At 29.6% G+C, this 21,782-nt stretch overlaps 1 long non-coding RNA gene across 4 annotated transcripts in view; it reads left to right on the top strand.

The window, feature by feature from the left end:
- The window catches only part of LOC142326843 (uncharacterized), a 118,417-nt gene that overhangs the window by 18,744 nt on the left and 77,891 nt on the right, over positions 1 to 21,782 (top strand). For 3 of the 4 annotated variants that reach the window (XR_012756877.1, XR_012756874.1, XR_012756875.1), the window contains exon 2: positions 3,837 to 4,046. This is a non-coding gene — a long non-coding RNA (uncharacterized LOC142326843). Of the gene's footprint in view, positions 1 to 3,836; positions 4,047 to 6,742; positions 6,886 to 21,782 lie in introns of those variants that run through there. The other variant, XR_012756876.1, reaches the window with a different exon arrangement.

Genomic DNA, 21,782 nt, shown 5'->3' on the forward strand with positions numbered 1-21,782 from the left:
TTTAGCGCGACGATTTCTATGTATGGGAAATTGAAATTATTTACTTTTGATTAAAATCGGTCAAGGGTAAAGGGAGATGTGGACATTATGGCCCCGGTATCTCAAAATTTAATCAAAAATTAGGTCAATTTTTTTTCAGATAATTTAATACTGTAGGAATCTAAAATATTTTCTTACGACATTTGATCTTATTCAAACCCCCCACAAAGGGATGAGAGCAAAACTTTTTTTATTAATAAACTTTTATTATTTTTTTTATAAACTTTTTGTTTATAAACTTTTTTTATTTTATTAATAAACTTTTTTTATAGTTTTTAACTCAAAACCAAATTCTTATATGGATTAGGTGATTATATTATATTAGTATGTTTTAGTTATGTATTTGAACAATTTCATGTACGGGTGGGATATAATAAGAAAAATATTTTTTTTCCATTTTTCGTCATTTATCTTTTACTTGATTAGCTTTAGACTGAATTAACCGATTTTTATGGAGTTTTGAACGACGACTTCTGAATACGGATCATTGATGACATTTAATTTTGGTTATAATTGGTCAAAAGGATGTGGAGATACGGTCACCTAAAATTTTACTCAAAAATTAGAATTTTTTTTTTACATATTTCTTTATTTGCATACTTATATACTATAATATTCCCCTTAAATTTCCTCGTAAATAGTAGTACTTTCGAGGCTTTGTTCTCGAAATTTTTTGGTTCTTTCTTTCCGGGCTTAGTCGGGATAGTTATACATTTTTTATAATTATATATGCATAAAATTGAACATTTATATTTCTTTGATTATTGAATTTTTAATTATTTTCCCTGTTGAAATATTTTTTAATTTCCTCGTAACGTATATGTAATTGGACAAATCATACGGGAAATTGAAAGGTTAAAAAAAAAAGGTTACATAAGTCATAATTTAAAATTTAAGTTCTTATAAAAAAAGATCAACATGCTTAGGGTAAAACATCCCCTTACTTGCTATATGAAAATAACTTTCAATATAAAATTCATTGATCATATATGTAATCTAATAAATTTCCTTAAAAGTTTTAATAGTACATTACTTTTTTCTTTACTTGAACACAAAAACATGCGTACATCCACATATTCTGAAAAAGTTGCGTTATTAGAGTAGTATGAACTTAATTATAAAATAAATTGCTCATAATATTTTTTTCAGTTAAAAGTAAATTCTTTTTTTTTTTTACAGATTTCTAAAAAATAAATTTCTTGGATACTTGATCACATTTTAAACATCATAAATGTTGTATTTGTAAGATTTTTATGTTGTTTTTTTTTTTAATATTTACCAAAATAGTTGACTATTTATTTATTTATACAGTAAAACTTATCTTACCGATGGATGATAATTAATTTTGTAGTACCATGACTGACCGGAATTCAAACTCGGAATCTTAGGATGAAAGGCCGAGACGCTACCACTCCGCCACGGATATTGACAATATTTTCCATACAAATTAAATAAATGTTATTCAAATTTTCCTAATGAAATAAACTCAGGTATAAATATGCAGGTCTGACAGGTGCATATAGACCACCTACATGCCTAAAAATTGATATTCTTCATGGTCGCTAATTTGCAATATTCTATAATAGTTTTTAACAACCATCTTTCTCCTTGCCCTACTTTCCACAAACAAACACACACACACAAATATCTTTTTTTATTCCCGTTTCAAGGATTCTTTAAGAAAATAGAACCAGTTCAATAATTCTTACCACCTTTTTTCTTTTTTAATAATTAATTTTATTATTTGTTAGTCCAAGAAAGTAATTCTTTGCTGAAGAGCAACTTATTTAGAAAGGTGATTCAGATATGACATTATACTAGATCGTGGATACCGGTGTTCTTTGGTGGTTGAGTTTCAATTAACCACACATCTCAGGTATCGTCGACCTGAGACTGTGCAAGACTACAGTTCATTTAAATTCATAAATATCATCCTCTGAAGTATAATACCTTACGATGATTCCGGAGGCTAAATAGAAAAAAAAGAAAGATATGTCATGATGAATTAATGGAGGAGTTAAGAATAAAACAGGTGATCGTTTTTTGCATCTTTTTATGCATAAAACAAGTTAAACAGGTTAATTAATTGCTGGAAAGCAAATTTAAATTTGGATTTTTTATTGTAATATAACAAAGCTATCTTATTATTATTTAATTTCTTCTTCGTTTTCAAAGATTAAATACTTAGGATATCCTTTCATCTTTGTCATTACCAACCTAAATTTCTTCTCATTAATCATTGACATCTCTCTCTGCTATTTTAAAAAATCTAGTATCGTTCATTCCTTTTATATTATTCTCTTTGAGGAGATGATGTAAACATCATCTCCGAACTTTGATTTCGATTTTCCTCTCTTCTTTTTACGGACCAACTCTCCGATCCGTACACAATTGTAGACCCAGGCATAACGTATGGAACTTTAATTTCGTTTTTATTATTCTTTTATCAATACCTTTTGATAATCGATCTTATCAAATTAGGTTCTTGCAAGGTATTGTTTTAGTTTTAAGAAAAAATCATTGTCCAAGAAAAAATTATATAACTTATTCATAAAATACTTAAATAAATTTCTATTAAAGAACAAACTATAATGCATTTTTTGAAAAATATTTCCTAAAAAAATAAATTATTTGAGAATTTGAATACTTAAATATTTAAAAGTAAGCTGCCTACTTTAATTGCGTATTAATTTTTGCAGCTCGAGTCTATAATTTATAAAACCACGTTAAATTAATATAGGAATAACTATTAAGGTAGTTTTGAAAATAAGAATAAGTTTCGCTGAGGTTAAAAAAATAAGTAAAATCCATCGTGCATGTTTTTCACTTTGTTAACAAAGAATTCAAATAATTTAATTTCTTTAAAGACTTGAATAGTTATAAACATTAAAATAGTAATCTATTATTTAATTCATAAAGTTGCCAATTATTTCTGGTAAAGGGTAATTTTTTATTTATTATTAAATTTAATGAAGCGATAATGTTTTTAAGAATGAAATAAAGAAGAAAAGTCTTATAAAAAAAAATCTCCTTGTAAAAAACAAACAAACGATAATTGTATAATTTATGTGTAAAATACTTAATTGAGTTACTGATTAAGAACGAATTGCAATCAATTTCTTGAAAATGATTTGAGTATGTTAAAACTTTGAATAAAAGTTGAAGAAGAATCTCGTAAGTGTAGTCTGCAATGAACAGAACAAACATAGGACGTATGGTATTGAAAGAAAAGATAGTTATTTATAAAATTAAAAATACTTAACTCGAATGTAGAGAAAAATGATGAGTAACAGAGTAAGAGGGCTAAATAAAATATAAAACACCATATGAATTAATAAACTGAAGAAAGATAATCAGAAAAAATGAGAAGAAAAAACGAATAAAGGAAAGAGTGTTGCTGACAATAACATGCACGCCTCGAAGACAAAGATGCAGAGGAAAATTTAAAGGTAGTGACGATGAGAATATAAGGCTTAACGAGAAGATTTACGCGGAAGAAGAATATAAGAAACGAATACATTATAGGAACGACTAAGATGATCCTACTGGTGGAAAACTCCAAGATGTAGGCTTAGAGTGTTTGGGAATTTAAAGCCAACGAGTAAGTTATTTGTTGGAAAAAAAACCTTGATTTGTTAGGAAAAGGACTGAAAACTGAATAAGTCTTATGATAATGGATAGGAAATCTAAGATAACTTATGACATGACACTGTGGAAAATAATACGCAATATTTTGCACATGGTGTATTTTGAAATGTAAAGGATTTACTATTAAAATTTTGTTTCTACTGTTGCAGGTACCGCTTGGAAATTTCATTGACGTCTTTCATTTTTGTTCTTCGTGCCTTGTGGTAATGAATTAAAGTTTGTAGCTGGTTACAGGATAGTAAGCCATACATTTTGATAACCGATAACCAGAACATTGTAAGAAGCATGCGATTGAGAAGAATGACTGAAAAAAATGAAAGATGTAAACGCCGCTCCATGTAAAAATTTCGAAGTATCAGGTAAAACAAAATTCTAAATTTATTATGATATTTAGTTAAATATTATTCATTTCGTAACATATAAAATGGTGATATGTTAAACGCGATCTCCTCTACTCAGCTTCGTATAATAATGTTCTATTAATGTCTTCGCTCCTTTCCTGCAAAGACATGAGACAATTTTTAACCGATCCGTGACAGGTAATGTTTCTGATATCGCTTTTATTGTATCAGGCTTATGTGATACTGATTAATACAAGTGTTTGAAAAATATTAGCTAAAATTATAGGTAATATGTTTATTCTTTCAAGTTATATTCTAAAGATATCTCGAAGTTGTTTGTGGGTTGTCAGCCTGTACGTCTTCGTTTAATTTGGTATAAAAAAACCATCTTTTAATTTAGGCTGAAAGGTTCAGAATTTTCCTCTCTTTTAAAATGGATTTACATGTATGCGCGTGTCTTGACTATTTTGATTGCAAAATATTCTTCTTTCTTTTTCTGTTTAGCCTTCGGAACCACGTAAGGTATTACTTCAGAGGATGATATGTATGAGTGTAAATGAAGTGTAGTCTTGTACAGTCTTCGGTCGACCATTCCTGAGATGTGTGGTTAATTGAAACCCAACCACCAAAGAACACCAGTATCCACGATCTAGTATTCAAATTCGTATAAAAGTAAACTGTATTTACTAGGATTTGATCCTTAGAACTCTCGATTTCGAAATCAGCTGATTTGCGAAGAAGCGTTCACCATTAGACCAACCCGGTGGGTGATTGCAAAATATTCTATTCCATTTGAATTGCACGGATAAGCTGTTTTTCAATCATAGATGAAGTATTACCCCGACTATGCGCACTTTGTTCCGGATCAAACGCTTTTATTAGTGTTCGTCAAGATAGTCTGGTAGGATATCTCGTAAAGTGTTATGTGATGAAAACTACTTCACTAGCATAAAACAATTTTAGTAGACCACTTTTTTTACGTATTTTTGTGGCCTTGGAACAGGTCAGATTCCGATGTTCTGGATGGAGTAAGTGCTGATTGCAGAAAGTTGTCAGAGCCCCGAGTTCTGCATTGGAAAATTCACGTTGGTCTTTCCTAAGGATACACAAACGAAAAGGAGTTTCAGCATATTCAGGCATCGACAAGGTGTTCATAAAATATTTTATATTATTATTTACAAGTCGATCAAAAACATTTTCTAATGTAGGAAACCCAAATAAAAGATTGCTGAAGACTTTCTGGTATTGTTTGTCATCGAATAGGATCTCGGATATGGCCACGACTAATTATTACTTAATTGTACAAGATTCGTCTTTCATTATACCCAAAAAGGCTATGAATTCGAAGTACATGCGGTAAAAAAATAAAACTACATGTAGCGAGATGACCTAATTTTGACATCCGTTCATCCAGCATTCGAATTTCCAATCGACCAACACTAACAATAATGAACTTATAATTTTCTTGTATTAAAGCTAGAAATACAATTTGAAAATTAATTTATTAAAGGAAGTATATGGAAATTTCTTTCTTTTTTAGCTCTGAATAAATTTTGATCAAATAATCTTTTATTATTTACTTTTATAAGCACATAACGTATGCCGTATGTATATTAATTGCAGATAATGAGTGCCTACATGTTCATATGCGTTATCCATAACCGCAAATGAAAGCTAAAAAAGAAACAGCACGGTTTAAACGTAGGTACCCTATATTTACTGAATCGATCGAAGGTAATCTACGTAGCAGAGTACGGAAAGCATATAATACTCATGTGTAAATTGAGTCGGAGGCGGTCGAAGTACAGTAGTTGTATAAGTGTACTTATGTTCATTATCTATGTACATAAATCCACCTAAAGGTTGACAAGTTGATTTATATGTTGCTTAAGGTGCAACTAAACTGGCTTGTTTAACTATTATTGGACATATTTTATAATACGAGTAAATATAACTATTATTGTTTGTTTTACTAAAAAAGTGATTTACAATCGGTTTATTTATTTAAAAATTCATGATAAATATTTGATTTCTGTTGAAGTCAACACGCATGGTACTTCATAACGTGTTCTTATAAACGTGTAGTTACTTAAATTTGATAATATTTACGTACAGAATAAGTTTCCACGCAAAGGAAAAATAAACATTTTTTATGAAGACCATGGCGCATCAGGAAAAGATACAAAACATAAATCATCTCAAGCAACGTATCATCAACGTCATTAACATAACTTCAGCTGAAATCTAATTAACATAACGCCAAACATGATGTCATGCGTTCCTTGACATAATCTGTGCTTTGCATCTTTTACTAATGTACTAAAAAAAAATGTTTGTTTTTCCTATGTGTGAAAACTTACGGGTTTACGTGATCTTCAGCAATGCCGGACTCATCGAAATGTGTTTTCAAAACAATGGTGTTTTCAAAACATATATAGCATGTTGTATAAAATAAAAATAGTTTTCATAATAAAGTTTATTTTTCTACGTTTGGAAAATTATGCGACGTCTTGTATAATTAAAAATGATAATGAGTAATAGTTTTTAATAAATCTGAATGGTACAAAATCAATGATTTTTATATGTTTTAATCTGTGAACTTTTCGTTGTTTGTCTCGGAGATTAATTAAAAAACGATTTTGATATATTTCTAAATTTTGGAGATATTTTGTACTTCCTTGAGTAATTTCTTCTCTTGTTTTTGAAACTTTTAGATATGCAATATTCCGTTGTATTATGGGGTACTAATGAAGATTTTCAGACATGTTTACCGAAAACGTTGAAGTATTTCAAGGTTTGATGCGGCTGTCGTTGCCAAAAGCTATATCCTGTGCGTTGAATGGAAATTTACATATTTTTATGGGTGAGGACTAAAATATATAAATTTAAAAAAAAATCTAAAATGAAATTGGAATAAATCTTTATTATTCTCTCTCTCTTTCTCTATCTATATATATAATCCCAAAAAACACAACTAAAGTAAATGAAGTTGTTTAAAATTCGTTAATTAAAAATTTAAATAAAAATATTATTAAAATTGAAAAAATTCTTGGATGTTTAAGTGTAAAATATATCTTTTTGAATACAATGGTAAAAAAAATTGATGCAGCTCTTTATAAAAGTCGACCCCTAAATACTGAAGCCTAATCTTTTAAAACTTCCGACTTTTTTAATCTTTTGACTATTTTTTTTTTTCTTAACGGATTTTTCTAAATGTTTCAAATAATTAAAAATATTGTCATACGAAGTGTTTTTAATTACATGTTTTGTTACTTAAGGACAAATATCCTTACGGCAGGATTAAATGTGTGATATTTAATAGTTTTTACCGGTTTAAAAAATCAGTCTATAACATAACATTATCACTTTTCTTTTACAATAATTTTTTTATTGTAAAAGGTAGACCTCATATGTTTATTTTAAAGGAGAGAGAGAGAGAGAGAGTGAGTGAGAGGATAAAAATAACTTGTTCTTGGTTGTTTATAAAAGTTAGGAAAAGACAAACATATAGTACTTGTGTATACTTCGTCTTTTAGAACGGTTAGGTCCATTTGCTAGCAACTACTTTTACCCACTTTTTTCATATAGTGAGTGTACTGAAGATGAGCGAGTATGAATCAGGTGTGTAATATAAACCTATGGAAATTACAAAATGCAGACAACAATACCAGTAAAGTAGTTAGAGAGTTCGGTAGAGTAGTATTGTATATTCAAGTAACATTAAAGTTATCGTCTTTGTTACGAGTAAAGAAACAAAATATCGGTTATTGTTTTGTAAATTTAATACGTTGTATAACTTGGATTACACGGCATCATTGTTAAGTACATTATGTAGAGTTCATACATTAATGTATATATTATCGGTAAAGGAGCGCTGAGTGTTAAAGGTACACTCTAGAACACTTTTGTGGGTTTGAAGGAGAAGGTATTACCATACTGTTGTATGTGTATGTGGTGTATGCGTCCGCGCGTGCGGGCGTGAAATTTTATTTACGGTACTTTATTCAATCAGATGATTTATGATACCCTATTGTTCTGCCACCTTCATGTCCTACTCATTGTAAGGTTTACATTGTAGCTTGTGTTCTACTGCGCATAACATTTCGCTGTTTTACGTTTTAAATATTTGAAAGTATGTATATCTTAAATAAAGGCCATATGTACATTAATAAACGACAGTAAATTTAATCTGTCTGAATATCTATCAAGCATGTGTCCCTAATTTTCATAAAAATTAATTCTATTCTGAGATTTTCATACTTTTCCCTTTTTTCCTTTTTCCACTTTAAAAAGGGATAGCCCAAAGGAGTTCGTTCCCGTTTATAAAAAAAATCGATTATTTAAAAAGTTATGAATACAACAAATTTAAGACCTTACAGTTAGTATTTTTTCTAATTTCTTATTTGAAATATCTTAAAGGGATGGCTAATTCGTCTTTTTTAAATTTATTTTAAGCTTTTTATTATGTACTTTATATTAATAAGTTATTTAAAACTTATTTAGGGCCTAATTAAGAAAAGGGACGCGTACCACTTTTTTCTGGATGGCCGGCCTGGAAGTTTTATATCTTTTCCTAATTTTATCTACCTACATCCTTTGTTTAGAGCTGAAAGACTAAATTTCTATTTCGCATGTTATAATCAGTTCTAATTTATCATTAACTTTCAGTCTCTTCATTCCGCTACCTGTAATGATACACTATAAGTCTTTTAATGTGAATCATAATAAGAGAGATATTTTCGCTAAACTTGTTTAACATTTATTTTTAAATGTATACGTATGCACGAGAGGTTTTTTAAAAAATAATCACAAGTGAATGAATTAGCTTCTCTTATTGTAAAAGATAGACCTCATGTTTATTTTAAAGAACAGTTCCTAGCCCTTTCAGTTAGATTTACAAGGCAATCTGAAAAGAAAATATTTTCGTTTATAGATGCTAGTAAAGCGAGTGGTGGGAATTTAAAAAAAAAAATATTTTTCATTTTTATTGTCCGGAAAATACGACTTTATATAATCCCAAAAATACGTTAACTAAAGTAAATGAAGTTGTTTAAAATTCGTTAATTAAAAATTGAAATAAAAATATTATTAAAATTTAAAAATTCTTTAAGTGTAAAATATATCTTTTCTAATACAAATGTAAAAAAAATTGATGCCGCTCTTTATAAAAGTCGACCCCTAAAAACTGAAGCCTAATCTTTTAAAACTTTCGACTTTTTTAATCTTTTGACTTTTTTTTTCTTAACGGATTTTCTTATTTTTCATGGGAATAGGATTTTTCTAAATGTTTCAAATAATTAAAAATATTGTCATACGAAGTTTTTTTAATTACATGTTTTGTTACTTAAGGACAAATATCCTTACGGCAGGATTAAATGTGTGATATTTAATAGCTTTTTACCGGTTTAAAAAATCAGTCTATAACATAATATTATCACTTTTCCTTGCGTAAGAAACTCTTACCCTAATAAAGGGCAATTGTGTGTGTGTGTGTGTGTGTGTGTGTCCGTGTGTGTCCGTCCCCCTTAGCTTAGCACATAAAACACCAGTAGTCCGAGTGATGTCATTCCGTACAACTATAAGTGCTCAGATAACAGGACCGTAATGCACCGATCATTAGCGGAAAATCCCGATTTGTTAGTACGTGTCTCGTGGTGGTCAGGTGTATACTTGTATATTATTATATACGTATTTATTACTGGTATTTGTTATTATCTATTTGTAATATATATTTATTTACCTCTTTAATCGATATACGAGTATTTATGCGAAATGTTTATTAATAATAGATTTTTTTATTTTCTTCATAAAGTAATATGAAGAACTATAACCAAAACTTAATTACTCAAATTAACAATGATACATCTGGAAAACTGTTTCTTCTCACCATCCTTCATCATACTTTTCTGATTTCATTTAATTTTCATATTCATTATTCATCGAACATCCATTTTAATTTTAAAAAAAGAACTACTAACCCTTTTTTTATTATTAATACTAATTTTTTAATTCACTTTATAAATTCATATTTTCTATTATTATTTAATACTGAATTTTTATTCATTTTAAATATATTTGTATAGTCCTATTTAGAGCTCATTACAGAGTACTCTGTAATGACTGAATTATGTGTCGTTTATCTTTTAAGGGAATTCTTATTCTAATATCGTTATATATCATCTTTTCTTTAAGAAATAATAATGTTTTTTTTCTTTTTTTTGTTACAAAACTTTTTTTTACTAAGTGTACGAAATAAGAAATACTAATTACGAGTATTATTATCTCCGAAATTAAGCGGAAGAAGCAGTAGCTTGAAAAATGACCAATAACCGAAAATCGATGATACAAATTGTCCACGCGGTGAATAAGAACCAGTAAAGTGTATTTTAGTTCTTGAGATGAAGAGGTAATCAATTTTGGATACCTAATAATAGTTTTTATTTTAACATAAATTTATTAATATTTTTTAATTTTTTTAAATACATTACTCACAATTTGCAAAGTTAGAGACCAGTAAATTGTGATAACCGCATTACTTACTTGCTTGTAAACCTTAACAGTTTTATATCGTTGATATATAAATTTGCACAAGTAACAAATGATCAATTTGTAATTTATTCTCAGTTTTTTGTTTCGGTGATTCGTTTGACGTACTTTCAATGCACTGTACGTGAAACCCCGTTTTGAGGATCTATAAATATTATACGAATTTTGCGACAAATATTTAATTGGAATCGGAAAGGATATTGTGTTGAATTATAAATGAAAATTGGTCTGTATTTCTATTTTCTGTTGCTTATAAAAATAATCTTTAGTCTTATGATTGGAAGATGCAATTCCTGCTTACAAAATTTTAGGGTTTCTTTAATTTTTTAACCTAACGATAAGTTCAGAATATTATTTTTTCGGAAACATGATGATTCAGTTAAAAAAGTACCGTCACTAACTCGCTTAAATTTACTCGACTCTCGTTTGTAACAATTGCAGCATTGCCTATCATTTGTACCTTTCAATCTGGTTTCATAATCATTACTGCAACAGAGTTTTGGTTATTAAAATTCCTATGTTTTTAAAATATGTTTTCTCATCTTCATTACTTTGAATCGCATTTGCCAAACGAAGCAAATTCATTTTTCATTACTGCACTTTAAACTGATAAAATTTAATCTTATAATCGGTTAACAAGTACAATAAGAAATATAAGCAAGATTTTACGCATCAAATTGTTTGTCACGCAAAATGTAACAAATAAAATGACTTTATTACATTTTTTTATCCTTAAGTAGATAATAGAATAGGATGTTTCGATAAATAATATACGAATGGTAAACTGATAAACGGGAAATGCGAAAAAAAAAATAAAAAAAGGGTGTGCCGGTAAAAAAATTTTCAATTCATCACTGGAAGAAGAATTAAATGTAAAACGCTTAAAAAATACCAGGAAAGTTTTTTCATAGTCTTCCCAGGTTTTTCCATTATTTAGAATTTATACTTGTGCAGACTCTTCAGATGGGTTAATCAGTCAATTATATTTAAAATTTTTCTCAGTTATAATGATCTAATACGTTAAGCCTAATTTCTAGTAGATCCTAAGTTAGTTATCAATTCATCCAGTGAGAAATGTTGGGAAGTCTGAACGATCAATCATTTTCGTTTATTTTTACAGTTTATTTGTACTGTCAGTTTTCCACCTACTACTTCTGACCGTACAGTTACAGAAAATTTGAAAAAATTGACGAATTCATGAGCGTGAATTTTGTGTATCGTTTACCTCACCTCTATTTATTGATGTCTGTTAATAAAAATAATTCTATTCAGCATGTTTATATTTTTGCAACCAATAACGAATTTTAAGCGGCAAGAAAGTTCTGGGATTTTAATTGTTTACTTATTTTTACAAATGACAATAATACCACGTTATATAAAACAAAACATATCGGTATATTGTTCTCTTTTATTGATATTCTTCTCACTTAAAATTTTCGTCTGAAATTTTGTTAAATTTTGTTTGAACTATTGAGTAATTCGTTCCATTTTGGAATAATCCCGTTTATCTCAAGGCATCAAATGTAATTTGAAAAGTTCTTTTATTTTGATCTTTTTTTCTCGGAAAAAACGGTGTTGACCTTTAATTATAGAAGCATTTATATTCCTGTTTGCAGGAAACCGAAAATAGACATCGTCACAATTTTTTCTTTTAATTACATTTGATATTTTGATAGAGTTGATTTTTTTAACACACTGCTGTATATCTGTAATCTTCACTTATTTTTTAAATAGTATGTTAACTACTACTTAGTAGTTACTACTACTTATTAGTTACTACTACTTAGTAATATGTTAACAACTACTACTTATTTGTTGTGTAGTATTGTTAAGTAGTAGTATGTTATGTTATGTTTTAAGTAGTATGTTAATTGTAGTTATGTTGTTACATAATGCAATAACATATACTATTATTCTTGCAAATATATTTGCAAGATTCGTTCTTCTATATTATGTAATGTTTTCTCGTAATTTAAAATCCTTTATTTTTATGTTGAATGGATTTATCTGTTTCGATTTATTTTAAAAAGGGATATATCTATCATTTCTTTTTAAAATAAAACTTTCGGATTTCGACATCTAAATCTAAATTAAATCACATTGTTTGACAACAGGTCCAGCGGCTTAAATGATTATTATTATTATTTTTAATTCAGAGCATCTTTATACGCATTAATAATATTAATTAATTTAAAAAAAGATTTTATGCAATCCACTTAAAAACTAATTAATAATATGTTTACTGGAGGAATCATTTCCGATATTTTGTGTATTCTCATTTCTGTTATTTTAATTTATTTTGTCAGGCTAGATAGTGTAATATATACTGCATGACTTACTGCGCAAAAATTATTTTAAAAAAATCGTGAATATTTTTCTCTCTATAAAATCTTTTCGCGAATTTTAAGAAATAACATTTTATAGTTAATTTACCAACGCTGTGAATTTTTTTTAGTTGCGACTAAATAAAATGAAAAATATATAATCGGCCTTCATTTTTATAACGGCGTATGGGTTTATTATAACGATTAAACTAGCGTATAAGAGGTTAGTAATACCTTTAATAAATACCGTTAGCTAAATTTAATAATCAAAGTTATGTTGATGTTTTAGGGGAGATTTTGACGTCAACCGGCAACGTCTAGACCTAATAGACAGTTGTTTTTTAGCACGAGCATTAACAACGAAGCCCGTAAAAATCTAATATGTAGGGAGGGGAGGAGAAATAATACGAGAGGGAGGCCGGTTTTTATCATCCAATCCGACCTTGCATCACAATCATCCTTCGACCGACAGACCTAAAAGACTTATATGAGCTGTTAAGATTTGGGAGTGAGAGCACGTGCCACCTGCCTGCCTATAGACCCAATTTCCCTACCCTAACGATATCGAGTAAGGAGATGGAATGGAAAAAATTCTGTTGAAAAGGTTTAACCCTAGTCCAGAATTCAGCCGTGGTCTCGTTAACTAGCTTTTATTTATTTCCTTTAGCATAGCAGATGGTAACGTAACTATACAAAGAAGTTCGAAAAGAAGAAGAAGAAGATAAAGAGAATGTAAGGTTTTTTTGGGGGGGGGGAGAAAAGAAGAAGTCTTTCTTTTCTTTATTTTATTTATTTATTTTTTTTTTGGAACATTGAGCAAGAGGGAGAGGACCCTCTCCATACACCCCTTCGTCTTTTGGTTCTAATGTATTGTCCATCGCCAGCACCTGCCTCCTCCTTCCACGTTCAGCGGTCCCCCATTACTTTTACCCCTCATCATAATAAAAACAGCGTGCAATATCAAGACGGTTGATCGTATTTTCATTTTAAATCGAGTATATCTTGTTATATTCTTTTCTTTTTTTTTGTTAAGTAAATGCTGAAATGACTCTGATTTTAATTATAACGGAATTTTTACAACGATTATCACAAACTCACTGTATTTTTTTCTCAAAAAAGCGTGTTATATTTTTGTTTTTAACTGTCACTAAAAATCCGTTTTTTCGTTTTAATTATAATTATTTCTTCTAACTCTTCAGTAATTCATTTATTACAAAGAATTTCTTCTTCATACTGCCGTAATAACCTTATAAAAAACATCTATGATGCTTACAAAGATTTATAATTTTGTAATTACAAATAATAATAATAACAACAGTAGTAGTTTTACTTATAATAATAGTTCATTCACTAGGTACAAGGTACAAGTTCATTCACAAGGTAATAAGTATTGGATTGGGAGGAAAGAAATTAACTTCCTTGTCAATCTAATATTAAATTATACTTAATTTCGGTTTTGTGGTGTGAAATAAAACTCATTTTTTTTTTTTTAATACAGAGAATGAGCTTTAATCAATTATATATTTTCAATTTTGTCCTGTAACTTTTTGCTATCTTTCTGGCAGTTTCATGATTCCACGCTCCATAGAACATGGTCTTTATTAGCAAAAAACTGAACCATATAAATTCATATAGAAATCTATAAGTGCGATTCCAGGTCATCATCATTAGTGAAAATTTACCGTTCAAAGAGTTTTGAAAAATTTGAATAAAAGGTAAAACGGTGGTGCAAGATCATATGGGGGGAATGAAACATCACTTCCCGACCAGCTCCAATAATTTTCCACCAGTTACCAAAGATGTGTGAGGGCTTGCATTGTTTCGATGGGACAGGATTCCTTTGCGATTTGCTAGTTCTGGCCGTTTTTCTTCGGTTACTTCATCCAGTTTCGTTACTTGTTGACAGTAAACAACTAAATTGGTCGTTTGGTTCCTTAGAAGCAGCTCAAAGAACACAACACCTTTGTAATCCCGCCAAATTGAAAGTAAGATGTTTTTTTGATGCAACTCGGTTTTAGATGTGAGATGTATTGGTTCATCACGATTGGACCGTGATCGTTTTCGATTGTTTTTATCGTAGACGATCCAGTTTTCATCACCTGTGGTGATTAGTTTCAGAAAAGAATCGACTTCATGACGTTTGAGATGCATATCGCAAATATTGATTCGTCAAGTAAATTTCTTTCAATTCATGAGGAACCCAAATACCGAGCATTTTAATGAGTCCAAATCATTTGATGTGATTTTCTATCAAATGAAACTTAACACTATAGTTTGCTGCTCATAGAGTAAATTTCGTTGACTGAAGACGAAAATTCTTATTATATTTATTGAATATGTCATTTAGCTGTAAAAGCTCTAACCTCGGAACGTAATGCTTTTCCTTACATTATATATTTTCAAAGGGCTAACTGATTCACTTTTTTCCGCCTTTCTTAACAGTTTTTATTAGAATGTTGTTACTTAAACGATCATAGTTACTATAAAAAGGGATTACGAACTAAAATACGATAGATAAAACAATCAAGAGTATTTTAAATTTAATTTATTTTTCAAAAAGTTACTAATTATACCTGCAATAAAGTATTATTTATTTATTTAACAGTTATTCATGCTATTCATTTTTCTGGATTAAACGTTCATCAAAGGAATTGAGCATAAAAAACTCAAAAATCCAATCGATAACGTTTTATAAATGCGCTGACACTTTATTAAGTTTCTTTAATAATTTTTACTTCAACTTTTTTTTATTAAATTTAGTTATGCAATAGTAAAATTGCAAACGTTTTTTTACGAACCATCTGTAGTTGGAAATTGAATTCTATATAAATTACTCAACTCACTGGTTTTGAAACCGCCCTAATTCTCTGTGAGCACAACACAATCGAATTAAGACAATTAAATTGAATTGCTAACTGGAAAGAAAGTTAGGTTTGTTGTGAAGGAATACTTTTTACGGTTCCAGATGTGACATTGAAACAAGTTTTTTCTCAGAACATATAAATAAATAAATATCAAAATGCAATTAATATATATTGATTTAATAATTGGATCAGATGTACTTTGATATTAAGGTATAAATACATTCATTTTTTACAGAATTTTTTCGGTTGTGAGCTTGCAAGTGATTAAAATAATTTATTCAATTTTTTAAATATTTAAAAAAAAAATTGTATTCGTTATTCGATGTACGTATAAGAGTAAAGTAAATAATAACTGCCATTCAGGAAACTAGAAGTTTTGTAGATTTTTTCATGTTTCGAAATGAAAATGTAAACTAAATTAAAAATTTATATTCTCTCTCTCTCTCTCTCTCTCTCTCTCTCTCTCTCTCTCTCTCTCTCTCTCTCTCCTCTTATGTGTATGTGTGCATATATATTTTTTTATTGAAGAAGACATTTATTCGTGTTATAAACGTATTTATAAAAAAAAAAAATTTGCGCAATTTAATGTATTTAAATTGCAGAGTTGTACATTTAATTTCATTGTTCAAATACAGAGTATGACACGAAGTTCTCCCGGGAATTTCATAATCTATCCGAGCAAAATGTTTCGCTAGCCTAACTCGTTTACGAAGTATTTTAGGAGATATGAAATTTTTCCATTATTTTCAAAAATAGAATAGGTTATGAAAGTCACTAAAGAACTTCGTGATACACTCTGTATATGGGAAAGTTCCGCGTTTGAATTATTGAAAAGTTTTACATTTTACTTATATGTGGGATATGTATTTTCTGAATCTGCGGCAATATTACCCGTCAAACAATTTGATTCCATTTAGATTTTGTGGTAACGATTCGAGAATTCCTCTGTATTTTTTCGATTATTTAGTTCTAATCAAAAAATTCGGATCAAAATAAAAAATGTCCTAAAAACACCGATTCTTTAGTACGTTATCAATTCAGTGTACTACGCAGTAAGAAGTGTCAGGGAAAGTTTGCATGGCTTAACTCCTTTAGTAAAAATTACTTTGAAATTATATTCTTATCATGAAATTAAGCGAATTTTCTTTGAGGCTTCTTCTATTCATAAAATATAATCGACTAAATTTTTGTTGGAATATATTCTAATGATTTTGATTTCGGGTGTTAAAGTTTCACCATTTTAGATTTATTGTAAAGACTTTTATTTAGATCTGTAATTATTAAAAAAAGAATAATAAGGAAGAAGTAACAGCCTAGTAAAGTAAAAATAGAAATTTTATGATTTACTGATGAATATATATACTCGTATGTATATATATATATATATATATATATATATATACAAAATGGCTGAAATTATAAATAACGGTAGATGCAATGAATTCAGGATAATTCAATTTTAAAATATAATTAAATCCAATACATTTGTTTATAATTGTAAAATTATGGAACGGGAACACCATATATAAAAGTTGAATTTTTTTAATTTATGTAGTAAAATTTCGAATGAAGTACACAAAGATAACGCTAACTTGTATAACCCAGCAGAGCTTATAAGCAGAAAATAAATCTCAAAAAATAGATTTAAGTTTTGAAAAGAAATTCTTTAAAAATATTCGTAGACAGTGGCCTTTATGATAACGAAAGGTAACAAATAAAGCTGCAGAAAAATAAAGCAACGTTAGATGGGTTGATCGAATATAAAAAAAATCCCTTTCGGCACGCCGGAAGGCGGAGGTAGATTTCATCAGTGCTAAGTAGGGGATAAAAAAGATTTCCACCTTAAAGTTAAGAAAAACTTCAAATTTACTCAATACAATGGTTACATGTGAAAAAAGTTACAAGTCCCATCTTCTTAAAATTCCAGCAACATTTTGGTCATCCTTTACCGTAAGGGTTGGTTATATAAAAAATTGTTTCTGACTGAAGTTTTATGTATTATTTAGAAGACTAACGACCCCTTTAAACCGATTCGATACTGTGCCTATGAAGGTATGATTTTTTGTCTTCAAAACTCCATTTTTTCTATCCCGTGGGCCAATGTGGTGATATCAAAAAACTTTTCTTACATAAGTTTTAGGCCCTTATTTAAAGAATAGTAGAAATTTTAAACGAATTCGATATTTTGCTTAATAAAAACGTTATAGCGATATTTTGGTTTTTCGAAAAAGCCCCCCCCCCATTTCCACCCTATGGTGCGATTTTGGCCGTTAACAAACTCGACCGAGATTTTGGGACGAATTGTTTTTAAGGAACAATTTGAAAGTGATTGGCGCAAAATTACGGCAGTTTCGTGTCCACAGGAAAGTGAAATATATATATATATATATATTAATATATATAAACTTTTGAGCTAACGGTGGTTTTGGAGTTTGGGAATGTGAAACGCAAAGATATGTTGAAATTTTCCTGAAGTCGAATCATGGTACCCATTACAATAGTAATGAAATCTACCTAAGAGAATTTTCTAGGCAAATTGAAAATTGAAAATTTTAAGGCAGAATCTTTTAAATAGAAGAACAAAGCTGGTTGGTCATGTTTTAAGACGTACAGTATTAGTGAATTTTATTCTAAAAGGGAGTAAAGAGGGTAAAGGAATATAAAGAATAGAATGTGCTCAATACATAATTAAAGTTGTAGGATGTACATAAGAGATTTGCTGAGAGTAAAATAAAAAATAAAACAGAATGAATGGGGAAGTGCATCAAGCTAGTCTAAAAATAATGAAAAACACGAATGTCATTTGACCGTTTATTTTGTTTAAAGGCAAACATTTTTTTTTTAATAAACTTAGGTCTAAAAAAAGCGAATGTTAGTTTATTAATAATACAAAAGATTATAAACTGGTGCAATATACTCAGATATTCAGTGAATTTATAAGTTGATTTTATTAGAGAATATCTGTTTTTCACCATATCGGATTGTTTACAATAATTTATTATTAAATTATATTGACGCACTGTGGGCCTATTGTGGATTATCTAAATGTTTTCCTAATATCCGTAGTTTAATTTGAAAATTTTATTAACTTTCATGCAATAATCGAATATAGTACAAATGTAAACAGTATAATGATAGTGTAATAATATAGGAAAAGGGAAATAAATAGTTCAAAAAGTTAATATGGAAAATGATTTAGACATAATTTATGAATGTTATTAAGGTAACGTAATAACATTAATAACGTTTCAATTTTTTATGAATTGTTCAATAGAGAACGTTATATTATCACTCGCCCATCGTGTAGTATACAAGTATATTATATAGATTCAATTTTTGATTCGTAAATCGATTACTAATCAAACCATTTGAATATTTGCTAGTTGCTAAGACACCGTTAAATGTCCTAGCAACTATTTCATAACAAAATGACACCGGTTTCAGTTCATCTAAAGCAATTATTAATAATCTACTTACACGATATATTCAGTGGAAATTTTGATGAGTGGTTACATCGAAATGATAACAAAGATTCTAATTTACTTATTCATACAAAAAATGTTTTGTTATGGCAGATATAAGCAATTTTTTATGCAAAGTTTCTCTGTAAATCAGGATAAAATTTTGACGGTAGATTTGTTTTTTAAATGAATAGAAAATTTGCTATAAATGTATGTGGAAACGCTTCATTTCTATCTACTTGTAATTTTTGTAATTTTCTTTTTTTAATTTTTTTCGATAGAAATTGAAATTTTAAGATTAGATTAATTGTTTAATAAAATTTGATATGCATATTTAAATCGAAAAAGAAAAAAAGTTTTCGTTTAAAAATTATGAAATGGTAAACATTCTTTTTTTAAACCATTCAGATCGTTGTTTTTCCTACGTTACATACAGCGTGTTCCAAAAAGAATCATCCGATTTGAATTGTTTATATTTTGAAGAATATTGAATATCAAACGTTAAGATTAATTTTATACTAAAGGTTTATACATAGGTTTTTTACATACCAAGTTATAGGTGCTCAATATGCTCTTCTTGTGATGCACAGCATACGTAGTCGAATTCGTTCCACACCTTAGCAAGCGTTTCTCTATTTACTGCTGTTATGCGGTTCCACAGTTCGAGCGCTGTAGCTGGAAGGGGAGGCATATTAGGCGGAATCTTTTACAAAACCCCACTACTAAAAATCGCACACAGTGAAGTCTAGCGATCTTGGAGGCCAGTGATGTAAAGGTGAATCGTTAAGTCCCATACGTCGATTCATCGGTGAGGAATCCTATCATTCAAAAATTCTCTACGTACAGTGAGGTGGTGCTCCGTCTTTCTGGAAAATGAAATCTTCCGAATCGGCCTCTAACTGAAAGAAAAGCTAGTTTTCAAGCATATCGAGACACTTCCCGCGAAGTGATCTCTAAGAAAAAAGGGACCATGCACCTATTCCCGTGAATTTGCACAAAAAACATTAACTTTGGGGGATTCTTTCTCATGCTGTACAAGTTCATATGGCTTCTCCATATCCCATATTCTAACATTGTGATGGTTTACCTTTCAACTTGAAACAAACAAAACAATGAAAAATAGCCTCGACAGTAAACTCTAAGAGCGATACAAAATTGTCATCTTCCTAAACACCTTGCAGTAATTGAATCCTGTGCGGTTTCATAAGCAAACGTCGACGCAAAACACACCAGATAGACATTCTGGGAATGTTTAGTTCTTTACCGGCACGGGGAGTTGATTTTCGGGGGCTACGTGAGATACTCAGTCGGATGCGCTCTACATCTTCGTCCGACACACGGGGTCAACCGCTTGATTTCCCTTACACAGTCAACGCGTATCTTTAAATTGTCTATACCGTAGCCTAATGCTCTGAGCGGTAGGAGGTTCAGCACCGTATCACACGTCAAAATTACGCCGATCAGTAATTACGGACTCACAGTGCGCGAAGCGTAGAACTCACAATGATTTCTGTTGTGGAGTCGCCATTTTCTCTAACACTTAAGTGAACTAATTTCTGGTGATTCCTAGCGACAACTCGAGAGTCCCTTCTTTCTAACAGTACCTACTCTTAACAGTACTTTGCTCGATCAAACGGTTTAAAAGCTGAATAATTATGAAATTTTAAAATCGGATGGGGGTTTTAGCGACACGCGGTATTCCACCGAAATGCAGGGGATATTTTGGTTTATTGGTTATTGGGTTATTTGGTTTTATTTGATCTATTTTGGACTTCGACCTGTGAAGTCTCGTTTTTTTTCGATTGAAAATAAATCGACTAACTATGTGAGTTACTTAGTAATTCCATTTTTTCTATAGGATTCAATTTTAATACGAGACGTTTTTACTCTACACGAAGATTTCAGTAAGATATGAAAAAACTATTAAGAATACTATTTTTAAATAAATTGTGATACATTTTTTTCATCACATCTCTTTTGTTGAGATCTAGTAAATAAATGGTTTGCAAAAAACTTTAGCTCAACGTAAATGTGTTCAGGCATAGAATTGTATGTCTTATATTGAAATATAAAAGAAACTTCATGTAGCAGGAAAATGATCCAATGAAAGTTTTAGCCTGACAGAATGTGTTTTAGTTTCATTCTTTGCAGAGTTGAAGATGAAGTTATTCATAGAGTTCCAATGTAGTGCGGATCATAGACATTCTTGTTTCTAAATAAGCGTTTTTGTCAAAAGAAAGATTGGTCACTAATCAGGAAGATTCTTTAAGAAGTCGTTTTCAGTAACCTACTCGTAACATTTAACCCACACATCAGCATCTGTAGAAATAACCCGTTGAAACAACAATTGGGTTCAAGTGTGAATGATACGGAGACAATCAAAGAACAGAGTGAATCGTGTTCTCGTAAAATGCTGTCAAGAGAATAAGTTACTGGATTAGTCATTACTGGCAGGGTCGAATTTAGCCTTTTAACCTCTTGGTGCAAAAGTAAAAACTTGTGCCCGTATGAACTACAATAAGCATTCTAAAAAAAGCTATGTGGTCTTTTTTACATTTT

The sequence above is a fragment of the Lycorma delicatula genome, chromosome 6 (genome assembly GCF_047948215.1).
Source record: "Lycorma delicatula isolate Av1 chromosome 6, ASM4794821v1, whole genome shotgun sequence".
Lineage (NCBI taxonomy): Eukaryota > Metazoa > Arthropoda > Insecta > Hemiptera > Fulgoridae > Lycorma > Lycorma delicatula.